We start from the raw sequence: 15,185 nt of genomic DNA on the forward strand, positions 1-15,185 counted from the left end.
TGCATAGAAAAAACACATAATTCTTTCAAAGAGGTTTGAGTGGATGGGATGTTTCCTATGAAATCTAGTGCAAATGAATCATATGGAAAATTCCTATGGTTTACAATCCTACGAATCAAACAACCAACATAGGAAAAATTCCTAATGATTAGAATCCTCCAAAATTCCTTTGAGAATCCTTTGAATCAAAGAAGCCCTTAATCTATTTTATGATTCATGGAATTGTGCGTTGTAAAGCATAAAGTAAAAACAAATAATGGCAATTCAACTAGAAAAAAGTTTGGGCAGTTATGATACGGAAGATTCTAGAACAAAAGAGAACCACTGTTGTTTTGAGGTTTGTGCATTATGCTTAAGTTCAACCATGGAGTTTGCTAGATTGTACATTTGGCAAAATCCAGTGGGGGGCTAGAAGATGGTGCAAGGGGCCGAGTGGAGGGAGACTATGAAGGAATGCACAGTGTGAGATCGATATTTAGAGAGGGGGCGAACACGTGCCCTGTTGCGCGCAGTGGCGGAGCCATGAAATATAAATGAGCTAGGGGGCCAAGCATTGCTAATCCTTTACGAGGAGGGTCAATTCATGAACTTAAACCATTTTTAGCAGCAATTGTCTAATGATCACATTCATATTAGCCTCGATATATAGTGATGTTAGGGGGGAGGTGGCAGGGCCCTTACTGCCCCCTGTCTTCGCCATTGTGCACGCGTCTGAGAGATGAAGCGGAAGGCATGGATGATGAGAGGGGAACGTTGGATATATAATTAATGTGGGTGTATTAGCTATATATGTTAATCCTATATAGAGAGGTATAGACTGATCGATGTGGACGTGGGAAAGAGGGTGAGACCTCACTGGATATATCGATTGATCGGTCTGTGTGGAAAACTATGAAAGACCTAGCTATATACACACATACATAGAGGAACATGAATCGTTGCGCATGAACGCGTGAGAGATAAAGAATGCCCGATATGATGGAGAGGGGGATGTGTGTGGGTGTGTGCCTTCATGGGAGACCGACCTGAAGAAAAAGATTGCATGCGTGCGATGGATAATGCCGAGTGGTAGTGTGTGTGCATGCATGCATGAGAGAAAGTTAGTGGTACAATTATAAAGAGAAGACTACTGTGTGGGTGTAAAAGAATAGGTGAGGTCATAATCGATGTAAAGTTGAATTCAAATATTTGAATAAGAGATCCTAGTGTTTGAAACCCATGCATGCATGAATATAACGAAGATCTACGCGATGTGGTTTGGGAACGAGCATGTTGTAATGTATACACATTGAACAAGGTCAGACTAATTTGAATTTGAGATACCGATGACAGACATCATTTGGCCACGTCTCATCCATGCATGGACACACTATTCTAACTGGAGATGATGGGCGGCTTTCGCACCACATATCTACATCTATACCCCTATATATATTATTATTTTTATATTGTGTGCGGGTAACTTTAAGTTTGAAAGATGGTAGTTGGATGAGGCGAATCCGATGGTCCAAAGATGGCAAATTTGAGCACTACTGGCCGTTGGATATCATCTAGATTCCACCAGATTTTGCCACATGTATAATCTAGAAGACTCCATGGTTGAACTTAAGCATAATGCACAAACATCAAAACACAAGCACTTCTTATTTGTTCTAGAATCTTCCGTATCAGAATTGCCCAAATGTTTTTCTACATGATTTACCATTATTATTTTTACTTTATGTCTTACTACGCACAATAACATGAATCTTAAAATAGATTAGCTTTCTTATAAAAACTAGATGATTTTGAATGAAATGAACTATAAGAATTAAACGAACATCTACATCATGCATATATGACTCAAAGCTTGCATGCAACAATGTGGTATTTATTCATAATTTGGTTGCCAAATCTCATGCGTGCAATGCACGTGTACCTTATTCTAGTCTAAATGGTGTTTGTGTGCGTTGTGCGTGTTGAGGTGCAATTTGTCTTTTTTGGTATACGTTAAGCTTGTTCTTCCGAAATTTCAAGCCGCACCTTGTTATGCCAAAAATTCAAGCTAGCGTCTCTGTCTATCGTGCTGCGAAACTCCCGCCTCTTCAACCCACGCCCTGTTAGCCCGAAATATTTAAGATATATCTTTGTCTCGTTGTGCTTCGACAACTCCCTCCATCTCAACCCGCGCCTTGCTATTCCGAAATTACAACACACGCGAAAACTCCCACCTCCCGTGAAATCCCGACACGCGAAATGCCCGTGGTACCCCTGAACCGAAAGAACTGCCTCAAATTGGTGGGGTACTTTCGTAACTTACCCCACATTTCGGACAAGTGCGTCTCTAAGCCATGGTTCCCCACTGCCATCCCATCCGCCCACCCATTCGTACACCGAGGCCACGAAAACCCGTGACGAAACCCCACACCCTGCTCCGTCCGCCACCCAGCCGGAGCCTCTTCCCCGACGACGTCGTCCACATCAACACCTCGACGTCCCTCATCCACCATACCGGATGAGGATCCGTCGTCGATCTCATCGTCCCGCCGGTTCAGCTACCCCGACGTTCCCCTCGTCTTTCGCGCCACCTCCATTCCCACACCGCCGTCTTCACCTGGACCACTGGAAGAGCATCATCATCACCGTTTCCTCGGATGAAGCTGCGGCCTAATTGGCGCCACCAAAGCGGTTGTACACTAATCGTCGCATTTTCTTCTTGATTCAATCTCACGGTGCTGCCGGCACTCAGTCATGAGCCGACACGGCGTGGCTCCATCCACGGCGGCATCGCCGGCCACTTCCTCCACGATGTCGCTCCCTCAGCGGCGACGTCCAAATCAGTAGGAGCTGCTGCTGCTTTAGCTCTCGCTCGCGCTGCTGCTCTGCTCTTGCTCTCGGTCCCCTGCCTGGTCTGCTCTTGCTTGCGCTGTTGCTCTTGTTCTTGCTCTTGCTTGCGATGCTGCTCCGATTTAGCTACACTTCAGTCGACTGAATCAACTTTTGGGTCAGTTGATTTTCAGGGGGTGGGGGGGCTCGCCGGGGTGAAGGAAGAACCAGCCGCAGCGGGGAGGGCGCTCGCCAGAGAGGTACCCCACTATCTATCTAAGGGTTCAGGATGGGGGCGGTGGTCACCGGCGGTGGCGGGGCGGTGGCATGGGGATCGCCGAAGAATAAGCTCGGCACGGGGGGCCTAGAGGGATGGCAGGGGTGGCGGCGGACTAGCGGTGGGCAGTGTTTTCAGGGCGGGCGGGCGCGGGCGGCGAGGGGGCTGCTGTTTGGCCGGTGGTGGCTCGCGGCTCAGGTGGTGGAGGTTGAAGATGAACCGCAGGCCCTTGATTTCGTATCCAACGGCTGCAAAATCGACTGACCAGAGATGAAAAAGTCAGTCAAATGACGTGTAGCCTCACCTTGCTAGAATGTTCAGTTTCGACAGAAAAAATCAGTTTTGACAGTTAAGTTCAGTTTCGAAGTTCAGTTTCGACAGTTAAATTCAGTTTTGACAGTTAAGTTCAGAGATGAGCGGCTGATATATTTTACATCTAGAACTTTGTGGTTATGTATTTTACATCATGTATTGGAGATGCTATTAGAATTCCACTCAGGTTAACATTGTTTGTTGTCTCTCTTGTCCTGCTTCAGCCTCGACGTCGTACAACTCACCGGAGCTTCTCGAATGACGAAACCCTCCATCACAATGGAGCAGTACCTCGGGCTCCATCTCCAGACGCCTAAGATCTTCTTCCCCTCCTCCGATAGCCAAGTCAGTCGGAGCATCCTCACCGGCCAACCCAATCACGCTGAGATCGACATGGCTTAGCCAAAGAGGTTGTACACTTGTTGCATCTCTTTTTTACTCTACATGTTATATATATTGTCCACACAGCACTCGTAGTAACGGGAAATACGATTATTTTATCCTACTATATGACAAGCAGTGAGGTACCAGGAAACTTAGCCATCCGTGATGGACTCTCTTGAACGCCATCATTATTTATCTCTGCGCGTTTGAGCTGTGCATTTGTCGATGGGCCTGGGAGTTGAGCTAGTATGGCAGTGGCCTGGGTCCAAAGTAATAGAAGTAGCACAAAAACATTTTTTAGTGTAGGATTTTCCTTGCTCAAGCCTGCCTACTAGAATCGCCAGTGCTTGAAAGGAAAAGTGAATGAAAAACATCGGAATTGGAAAGTTTCCTATGGTACTACTTTTCATGAATTTGGTGCAAAGGAATGGAGCAAAGGAAAACTGTAGGATTTGTTTCTTTAGTGTCTCCTTGAAAGAAAAACCATAGGAATTCTAATTTCCACTTCTCCTCCTTTTCATATTCCTATTCATCAAGCACAAGACTAAGAGATAGTAGCATAATAGCATTATAACCGTACATTTTCTTGTGGTTTGACTTAATCTCACCATGCTTTTTTGCATCCTGTGATCTTCCAATTATTGTGAATCAAACACCCAGATTGGCAGAAATCCTGTGTTTTTAAATTCTCTGTTTTGCACGTGCATTCCTATCCTATTCCTGTCTATTTCCTATCCCTGCATTGTTAGAATCCTCAAATTCAAACAAGCCCTTACTCAATTACTTCTGTTACAGATATGTGTCAAAGAAAACCTTGTGTGGTTTGTCTTGCTCCTGCGGCGCTGTGTTCCACCCCAGCTCAGCTGCTCCAACGACAGAAGGGTTCACCACAGCAGGGATCCGCTCTCCAGACTGTCTTTCGCCGCCTCAGATCTTCTTCCCTGCCGCCGGCAGCCACGGCAACTACATTACCATCATCAACTGAGCAGATGACCTTGAGGACTACACGGGTCCGCAAGAGAGGTCGCACTCTTCCATGTCTGCTTACGTTATGCGTCGCTTAATATGATGACATGCTACATTATCATTGTTTCACCTATTAGACTCCGAGTCAGGTCCAAACTAATGCTGAAACTTGAGTTTTTAAATGGTTGTGGGGTACATATTGGGGAAACAATCAGTACTATCTGTCTACTATCTGGTTAATCTCCGGTGTCTACTATGAGTTTCATGTTGGGTGCAAACAAACATTAAAGGAGCCATTATCTGTATTTTTAACTAAAGCTATTATCTGCCTGCTATCATTGATTTTGGGTCTATCCACAGTTTGCTACCATCACTCTGGATTTGTGCATGCACTCCTTACATAATCTCACTATGTTTTATTCCTATGCATGCCAGTTATTGTACACAATGGAACTGATCATGTAGAGCAAAAGAGACGAGCCTTGCGTGGCAATAAAATTTCATGCAGACGTCGTTCCATGGTGGGCGCAAAGGCAGCCCCCTCCACCCATTTCGGATCATAATCAAGAGGAAGATAACTGTTCTGAGGGGGATTTAGAAGGAGAAGACCACTCCTATTTACCCCATGAGGTCTTCGCTCTAACTTGGCATGCTGATGTTGGTAATATCATGCATATGGTGCCTTGCATTGCTTAGTGTATACATTAAAGATGTCATCTGCTTAGTTTAGACATGCTTTGTGTAATGCCATCTGTTTAGTTTCTTTATCGTATATCTGAATCATGCAATGCCATCCTGTCTAGCCAGGCATCATATATGTGAATTTTGCAATGCCACCCTGGTTAGCCAGTCATCTTATATGTGAATTATATCATGCCATCATTTTTTTATTACGTGTTAAATTTTTCAACAATTTTAGTACATTCAATTACTCTTCCTGTGCATCAGCCATTCGGCACGGTCATGGAAAAATCTGGAGTGGAAACAAGGTCTTTAGAGCAGACAATGCTATCTGACGAAGCGCATGTCTTGCTGGTTACCGATAGATCCTCAGAGGAGGATTCAGAGACAGATGACCAGTCATATCCCCCCCCCCCGAGGTGCATGCCCTAACTTGGCAAGGTTATGTTGCTCATATTGTGCATATGGTATCTTGCATTGCTATGTCATTTGCTTAGTTTAGACATGCTTTGTGTGAATGCCACCTGTTTAGTGTCTAATTACCATATATGTGAATTATGCAATGCCATCTTGTTGCAAGACATTATATATGTGAATTATGCAATGTTATCTTGTTGCAAGGCATTATGTATGTGAATTATGCAATGCCATGCTGTTTAGGCAAGCGTCATATATGTGAATTATATCATGTCGTCCTTTTTTTGAATTTCTCATTGCTTTTGTCGACAATGTTTGTATATTCAACTGCTCTTCCTGTGCATCAGCCATTTGAATTGGTGATGGAGAAATCTGGAGTGAAAACAAGGTCTTCAGAGAAGACAATGCTACCTGCTGAAGCAGATATCTTGCTGGTTACAGATAGCTCTTCAGAGGAGGATTCAGAGGCAGATGACCAGTCCTATTATCCCCCTGAGGTGTATGCTCAAACTTGGCAGGGTTATATTACTCATATAATGCATATGTTGTATTGCAATGCTTAGTTTTTACATCATATACACAATATTGAATGCCATCTCCTTAGTTGACACATCATATATGCGATTGCCCTCTGCTCACTTCCTTAGTATATAAATCATATATTTGAATTATGTCATGCCATGATGTTTACATAGACATCATGTATCTGAATTATGGCATGCCAACCCATTTTCTAAAGACATAATATAGTTATATTATCTCATCCTGTTTACATAGTCATCATATTTTAAATTATGTCATTCTATCCGTGAATTATATCATGCCATCATGTTTCCATCGACGGCATGTTTGTGATTTATGGCATGCCAACCACTTTAATAGACACATCGTATAGTTATATCATGTCATCCTGTTTACATAGTCATCATATTTTGAAGTATGTCATTCTATCCTGTTTAGTTAGCCATCATACATGTGAAATTGTGTCATGCTATCCTGTTTAATTAGCCATCATATATGTAAAATTATGTCCTGCTATTCTGTTTGGTTAGACAACATAAATGTGAATTATTTCATGCCCTGTTTTCTTCCCTACTATCCATTGCACCTGTCTATCTTACAATGTCTGTACATTCAATTACTTTTCTTGTTTATCAGCCATTTCAATTGGAGGGAGTGATGGCAGTATCTGTGGGAGTAAAAACACGGTCTTCAGAAAAGATCGTGCTACCTGTCGATGCAGATAGAACCACGGTTGTACTTGCCCAAGAACCAGCCCCACCACACATAACCCACACTCATGCAGATTGTACCCCTACCCAGTTGGACAGAGAACCAGCTACACCCCTTCTAACCCCAACCCCAGCAGATAGACACCCAGTTCCCGTTGACACAGCACCGTCTCCACCACAGAGCACCCAAACACGAGCAGTTAGTAAGGCAACTGCAGTGCCCAAATCACGAGGACCACCACTCCGAACCCGAAGTCAACGCTTAAAGCAGAAGAAGAATTGTTCTCAGGTCAGGTTCCGTAGCTATGGTTCATACTACTTTGCTCTTGCATCACTGTATTTACTGATACCAACTAATTTCAAATTTGAAGGATGCAATTGAAACTCCAATGGCGCAACAGGTATGTTTTAAACCTGTTTCTTCAACGTGTTTGGCTGTTTGCTGTTGTAACTTGCTCTATGTTGATTTCAGTTTCAATTGAATAAACAGTTATGTTCTCATGCCATGCACATTACAAGTGTTGTTATTGCTGTGTAGTTTCCCACACTTATATTCTGTCTATGCTGCTTTGTCTTAAATAGATATGATTCGAACTGTATCTATCTTGATTTGGCAACATAAACTAGAATGATATAGACCATACAGTGACCATACTACATAGATATATGTTTGTTTCATGTTGTTATCCTGTCCACCTTACTACTGAACTGGTTTACCAAAATGAGTTTCATATACTACATTGTAAACCTGAGATGTGTTTGTTTGTTTCTCTTTTAGAACGCGGATAAAATATTGGAGAAGAGTACCCTGTTATGCAATGGTAAAGGAAGTAATGCAGATAAGGTTCAAGATAGTGAGACATCCCTGTTGGTCTCCAAGAAAGCTGATAAAAACTATATTGAAGACACTGAGACAACCCCAAAGTCCTGTCTTGATGTAGTGTTCGAGTTACTGGCTACCACTGCTGGCACCAGCTCTTCGAACTCGTTGCCTGAATCAGTTCGGCTTCTTGAGTCTCAACTTCAAGTTGAAAGACATCGATCAGATGTTATGCGACAGGAAGCCGAAGGACTGAGGAAGTCCCTGCAGAATTCAGATGCATACTTTCTGGTGCAACAGCAAGCGCTGGAGGACTTAAGCGCCAAACAAGAGAAAGTTAATAAGCTTGCTAAGCATCTTGCCAGCATTATGGGTACCCAGGATATTGTTTCTTGAGCTCTTCTGAAGTGGTTTCAGTTCTGGACTTGTTTTGCTGCGGCGTTTATATGCTGATGTGTTCCCTATATTTGCACTGGTGGCGAGCTTTGATGCCCAGTGGATGTAATATGTGTAATAGCCGTGATAGCCTAGTGTAAGTTGCTTGCTTATTTATTTCCTTGTTGTCTTGTTTATTTGTTTGCTTGTAGTCAGTGCAGTTCTTTTTTGCGATTTGCTAGTGGCTGCAATAACCTACTTTTTAAAACTAGGCCACAATAACCATGGGCTAATATTTACTGTAATGAAACTGGGCCTCCTACGGGCCATAGAAACAGTGGGCCTTCTACGGGCCGTATAAACAGTGGGCCTTCTACGGGCCATAGAAATAGTGGGCCTTCTACGGGCCGTAGAAACAATGGGCCTTCTACGGGCCGTATCATCAATGGGCCTTATACGGGCCGTATGATCGATTGGCCAAACATGGGCCAAACAGACCGCATTCTGGCCGTAAACGGGCTAGAGTTGGAATCGTTCGTTCATGGGCCGACCATAATGGGCCATCGTTAATAGGCCGTATTTGATGACGCTATGAAAATGGCCCAACGTATTAACGTACCACAAACGGGCCGACTGTAACCACGGGCTGAATTTGGCCCACAAGCAGAAAATGACAGTAACGGGCCGTAAGTAAACGAATGCTGGAAAATAGCCCAAGAATAAATGGGCTCTAAGAAGGCCGAAAGATAACATGGGCTGGAAACGGCCCAACGGAATAACGGGTCGTTAATGGGTATAAAGTGATACACTGTTCTTTACGGGCCAGTTTCACCACAGGCTGTTAATGGGTGTAAAGTGATACACTATTCATTACGGGCCAGTTTCACCATGGGCCGTTAATAGGCCAAGAGTTACATAGGGCCTCATATGGGCCGAAAGACGTCATGGGCCATACATGGGCCACAAGTGAAAACGGGCTGGAAACATATTGGATGGCCCAGATGATGCTACTGGGCCTAATTCGAATAGGGCGTAACGAGCCTTGGGTTAGCGAGCTGTAAATGGGCTATATGCGAATAGGTCGTTAACAGGCTTTCCATGGGCCGGCCCGCCACCTTTTAACCAAGTCAAACGGGCCGGCCTTTTCACAGGAATGGGCCTCTGTTGGGCCGTGCCACATATCGACGTATCATAGGCGCCTTCTGTCCAATGAGTGGATGACATCTGTCCTAGCGATGAGCCGACACGTGTTTCTTCCAGCCAATGATGATTTTACATGTGGAAAATCCCCATTGGTCGGGGCTGTTAATGGGTTATCGGATCCAAAACCCGACCCGATAGCTTAACAGCGTTCCGTTATGGTGGATGCCACGTGTCGGTCAACCTTGACGAAAGCACTTCTGTGACGCGCGATTTATCGTCATGGAAGTGGACACTTCCGTGATGATAATTTTGGTAATGTCATGGAACACTTCTACGACAGCACAGGTATAACTATCTTGATTCTGTCATAAAATCGTCATGGATGTACATGCATGACAGAAAACGCGACCTATTGTGACAAACACGTATCATCACGGAAGTGTATTTTTTTGTAGTGCTAATTTTTGTGAACATTATTCATTCATCTCTAGCATTGAACCTATGAAGGTTGAAGAAGCTTGGAAGATCCGGATTGGATAAATGCCATGCATGAAGAGCTACACAACTTTGAGAGAAATCAAGTGTGGACATTGGTCGAGAAGCCCGACAACAATCACATCATCATTGGTACCAAATGGGTGTTTCGCAACAAGCAAGACGAAGATGGTCAAGTCGTCTGCAACAAAGCACGTCTCATCGCCCAAGGCTACACTCAAGTCGAAGGTATGGACTACGGTGAGACATATGCCCCCGTTGCTAGACTTGAGTCCATCCGCATCTTACTTGCCTATGCTAATCACCATGATATCACCTTGTACCAAATGGATATTAAAAGTGCTTTCTTAAATGGTGAAATTGAGGAGGAATTTTATGTTAAGCAGCCTCCCAGCTTTGTGATACGTCTCCGTCATATCTACTTCTCCAAACACTTTTGCCCTTGTTTTGGACTCTAACTTGCATGATTTGAATGGAACTAACCCGGACTAATGCTGTTTTCAGCAGAATTGCCATGGTCTTATTTATGTGCAGAAACAAAAGTTCTCGGAATGACCTGAAACTTCACGGAACATCTTTTCAGAAATAATAAAAAATCCTTGCAAAAGATGAAGGCTAGGGGGCCCACCACCTGTCCACGAGGGTGGGGGCGCGCCCCCTACCTCGTGGGCCCCCTGGAGCTCCTCCGACCTCAACTTCAACTCTATATATTTTGTTTCGGAGATAAAAAAATCAGAGAGAAGGATTCATCGCGTTTTACGATACGGAGCCGCCGCCAAGCCCTAAAACCTCTTAGGAGGGCTGATCTAGAGTCCGTTCGGGGCTCCGGAGAGGGGAATCCGTCGCCATCATCAACCATCCTCCATCACCAATTTCATAATGCTCACCGTCGTGTGTGAGTAATTCCATCGTAGGCTTGCTGGATGGTGATGGGTTGGATGAGATCTATCATGTAATCGAGTTAGTTTTGTTAGGGTTTGATCCCTAGTATCCACTATGTTCTAAGATTGATGTTGCTATGACTTTGCTATGCTTAATGCTTGTCGCTAGGGCCCGAGTGTCATGATTTCTGATCTGAACCTATTATGTTTTCATCAATATATGAGAGTTCTTGATCCTATCTTGCAAGTCTATAGTCACCTATTATGTGTTATGATCTGTTAACCCCAAAGTGACAATAATCGGGATACTTACCGGTGATGACCATAGTTTGAGGAGTTCATGTATTCACTATGTGCTAATGCTTTGTTCCGGTACTCTATTAAAAGGAGGCCTTAATATCCCTTAGTTTCCATTAGGACCCCGCTGCCATGGGAGGGTAGGACAAAAGATATCATGCAAATTCTTTTCCATAAGCATGTATGACTATATTCAGAATACATGCCTACATTACATTGATGAATTGGAGCTAGTTCTGTGTCACCCTAGGTTATGACTGTTACATGATGAACCGCATCCGACATAATTCTCCATCACCGATCCATAGCCTACGAGCTTTCCATATATTGTTCTTTGCTTATTTACTTTTCTGTTGCTATTGCTGTCATCACTACAAAATACCAAAAACATTACTTTTGCTACCATTACCTTTTGCTACCGTTATCACTACTATCATATTACTTTGCTACTAAACACTTTGCTGCAGATATTAAGTTTCCAGGTGTGGTTGAATTGACAACTCAGCTGCTAATACTTGAGAATATTCTTTGGCTCCCATTGTGTCGAATCAATAAATTTGGGTTGAATACTCTACCCTCGAAAACTGTTGTGATCCCCTATACTTGTGGGTTATCAAGACTATTTTCTGGCGCCGTTTCGGGGGAGCATAGCTCTATTCTTTGATTCACTAGGGATTTATATCTGCTTATCATTATGAAGAAGTTGAGAGATCCAAAAACCAAGATTTATCCCTCAACTACAAGGGGAGGTAAGGAACTGCCATCTAGCTCTGCACTTGATTCACCTTCTGTTTTGAGTAAGCTTGTGACACCTAAACCTGCTTCTGCTATTCGTTCTGATATGTCGCATGTTATTGATGATGTCACTTCTGCTATGCATGATACTTATGATGAAACTACTTCTATGCTTGATACTACTGTGCCACTTGGTGAATTTCTTGATGAACAACTTGCTAGGGTTAGAGAGAATGAAAATATTGAATCTGATAATACTGATGAAAGTGATGATGAAGACTCACATGTTATTCCTAAGGGTTATGTTTTTGATAAAGAAGCTTCTTTAGCTATTTCAGCTTGCAAAGATAGATACGAACTCAAGAGGTTATTAGCTAAATGGAAGCAGCAATCTCTTAATGCTAGAATGAAACCTGACCCTGCTTTTGCTACTTCACCTATCTGTGTTACTGATAAGGATTATGAATTATCTATTGATCCTGATATAATTACTTTGGTTGAATCTGATCCTTTTCATGGCTATGAATCTAGAACGGTTGTGGCACATCTTACTAAATTAAATGATATATCCACCTGATACATCTCCAACGTATCTATAATTTTTATTGTTCCATGCTATTATATTATCAACCTTGCATGTTTTATATGCATTTATATGCTATTTTATATGATTTTTGGGACTAACCTATTAACCCAGAGCCCAGTGCCAGTTTCTGTTTTTTCCTTGTTTTAGAGTATCACAGAAAAGGAAAATCAAACGGAGTCCAATTGACCTGAAACTTCACGGAACTTATTTTTGGAACGAAAGCAACCCGGGAGACTTGGAGTCCATGTCAAGAAAGCAACGAGGAAGCCACGAGGCAGGGGGCGCGCCCACCCCCCTGGGCACGCCCTCCACCCTCATGGGCCCTCGTGGCTCCCTTGATGTATTTCTTCCGCCTATATATATCCATATACCCTAAAATGATAGGGGAGCACAATAGATCGGGAGTTCCGCCGCTAGAAGCCTCCGTAGCCACCGAAAGCCAATCTAGACCTGTTCTGGCACCCTTCCGGAGGGGGAATCCCTCTCCGGTGGCTATCTTCATCATCCCGGTGCTCTCCATGACGAGGAGGGAGTAGTTCTCCCTCGGGCTAAGGGTATGTACCAGTAGCTATGTGTTTGATCTCTCTCTCTCTCGTATTCTTGATTTGGCACGATCTTGATGTATCGTGAGCTTTGCTATTATAGTTGGATCTTATGTTTCTCCTCCCCCTCTACTCTCTTGGAATGGACTAAATTTCCCCTTTGAAGTTATCTTATCGGATTGAGTCTTTAAAGATTTGAGAACACTTGATGTATGTCTTGCCGTGTGTATCTGTGGTGACAATGGGATATCACGTGATTCACTTGATGTATGTTTTGGTGACCAACTTGCGGGTTCCGCCCATGAACTTATGCATAGGGGTTGGCACACGTTTTCGTCATGATTCTTCGGTAGAAACTTTGGGGCACTCTTTGAGGTTATATGTGTTGGTTGAATAGATGAATCTGAGATTGTGTGATGCATATCGTATGATCATACCCACAGATACTTAAGGTGACAGTGGAGTATCTAGGTGACATTAGGGTTTTGGTTGATTTGTGTCTTAAGGTGTTATTCTAGTACGAACTCTAGGGCTGTTTGTGACACTTATAGGAATATCCCAACGGATTGATTGGAAAGAATAACTTTGAGGTGGTTTCATACCCTACCATAATATCTTCATTTTTTCTCCGCTATTAGTGACTTTGGAGTGACTCTTTGTTGCATGTTGAGGGATAGTTATGTGATCCAATTATGTTATAATTGTTGAGTGAACTTGCACTAGTGAAAGTATGAACCCTAGGCCTTGTTTCCTAGCATTGCAATACCGTTTACGCTCACTTTTATCATTAGTTACCTTGCTGTTTTTATAATTTTAGATTACAAAAACTATTATCTACTATCCATATACCACTTGTATCACCATCTCTTCGCCGAACTAGTGCACCTATACAATTTACCATTGTATTGGGTGTGTTGGGGACATAAGAGACTCTTTGTTATTTGGTTGCAGGGTTGCTTGAGAGAGACCTTCTTCATCCTACGCCTCCTACGGATTGATAAACCTTAGGTCATCCACTTGAGGGAAATTTGCTACTGTCCTACAAACCTCTACACTTGGAGGCCCAACGACGTCTACAAGAAGAAGGTTGTGTAGTAGACATCAAGCTCTTTTCTGGCGCCGTTGCCGGGGAGGTGAGTGCTTGAAGGTATATCTTTAGATCTTGCAATCGAATCTTTTTGTTTCTTGTTTTAGCACTAGTTTAGTTTATAAAAGAAAACTACAAAAAAATATGGAATTGAGTTTGCCTCATACGCTTCATCTTTTTAATATCTTTCGTGAGTATGATGGAAAGGAAAATTGTGCTCAAGTGCTAGAAGAAGTCTATAAAATGTTTGGCACTAAATGTTTGAATAATGAGCATGATTGAATGTTGTTAGTATGAACTCCTTGAATATCCATAGTACTAATGATGATTGCACTAGTTATGATGAACATGTCAATTTTTGTGGAGTGCATTGGGTTTGTAAGTACACACTAAATAGGGAAGATAGATATTGCAAGAGGCATAAGTACTTAGAAACTAAATTGTTGCAAGAAAGGCTAGATGATTGTGCTAAAAAATTAAATTTTCTTGGCCGTACTTGTGGACTTTGCAATGAACAGGGTCATTTAGCTATCCGATGCAAATTGTTTCATGATCTAATCGTGTCCAAAAGTTGTGATGACTTGATTTCCCTTGCACATTATAATGAACTCAGTTTGCTTATGGGTTACGAAGAAATGAAACGTATAACTAAGCATCTTCCAGAATTTGCCCGTTATAAACTTCTTGGTTTTGATCTAGAGGAAATTTATATGTATTGTGCGGTGAATTGCATTGAAAATCCTTATATTTCCAATTACATAAAGAAAAGAAAACAAATAGAGGATGAAGAGAATACTAATGAAAGGGAAGAGACTTCCCAATATTTTCCAATTATTTCTTATGATGAATCAGGTAACAAGGAGGAGCCTTATATTCAACCAATTTCATTCATAAGGAGCTTCAAAAATAGGATTGAACCCACACATGATGTGGTGAAGAAGAAGAAAAGAAAAATGAGGAGAGGTAAAAATATATCTCTCCCAAATAATGTTGCTCCTATTATTGTTGTGCCTCATGAAAATGAAGATGATGCACTTGATGATGATCTCGTTATGCCTATTACTTGTTGTGATGATTATGATTGGGAAGATAATAATACTTCTTATGATCTTGAAAATCTTTTTGGCACTTGCTTGGAAGAATATGATAA

Source organism: Triticum aestivum, chromosome 2A (genome assembly GCF_018294505.1).
Source record: "Triticum aestivum cultivar Chinese Spring chromosome 2A, IWGSC CS RefSeq v2.1, whole genome shotgun sequence".
NCBI lineage: Eukaryota > Viridiplantae > Streptophyta > Magnoliopsida > Poales > Poaceae > Triticum > Triticum aestivum.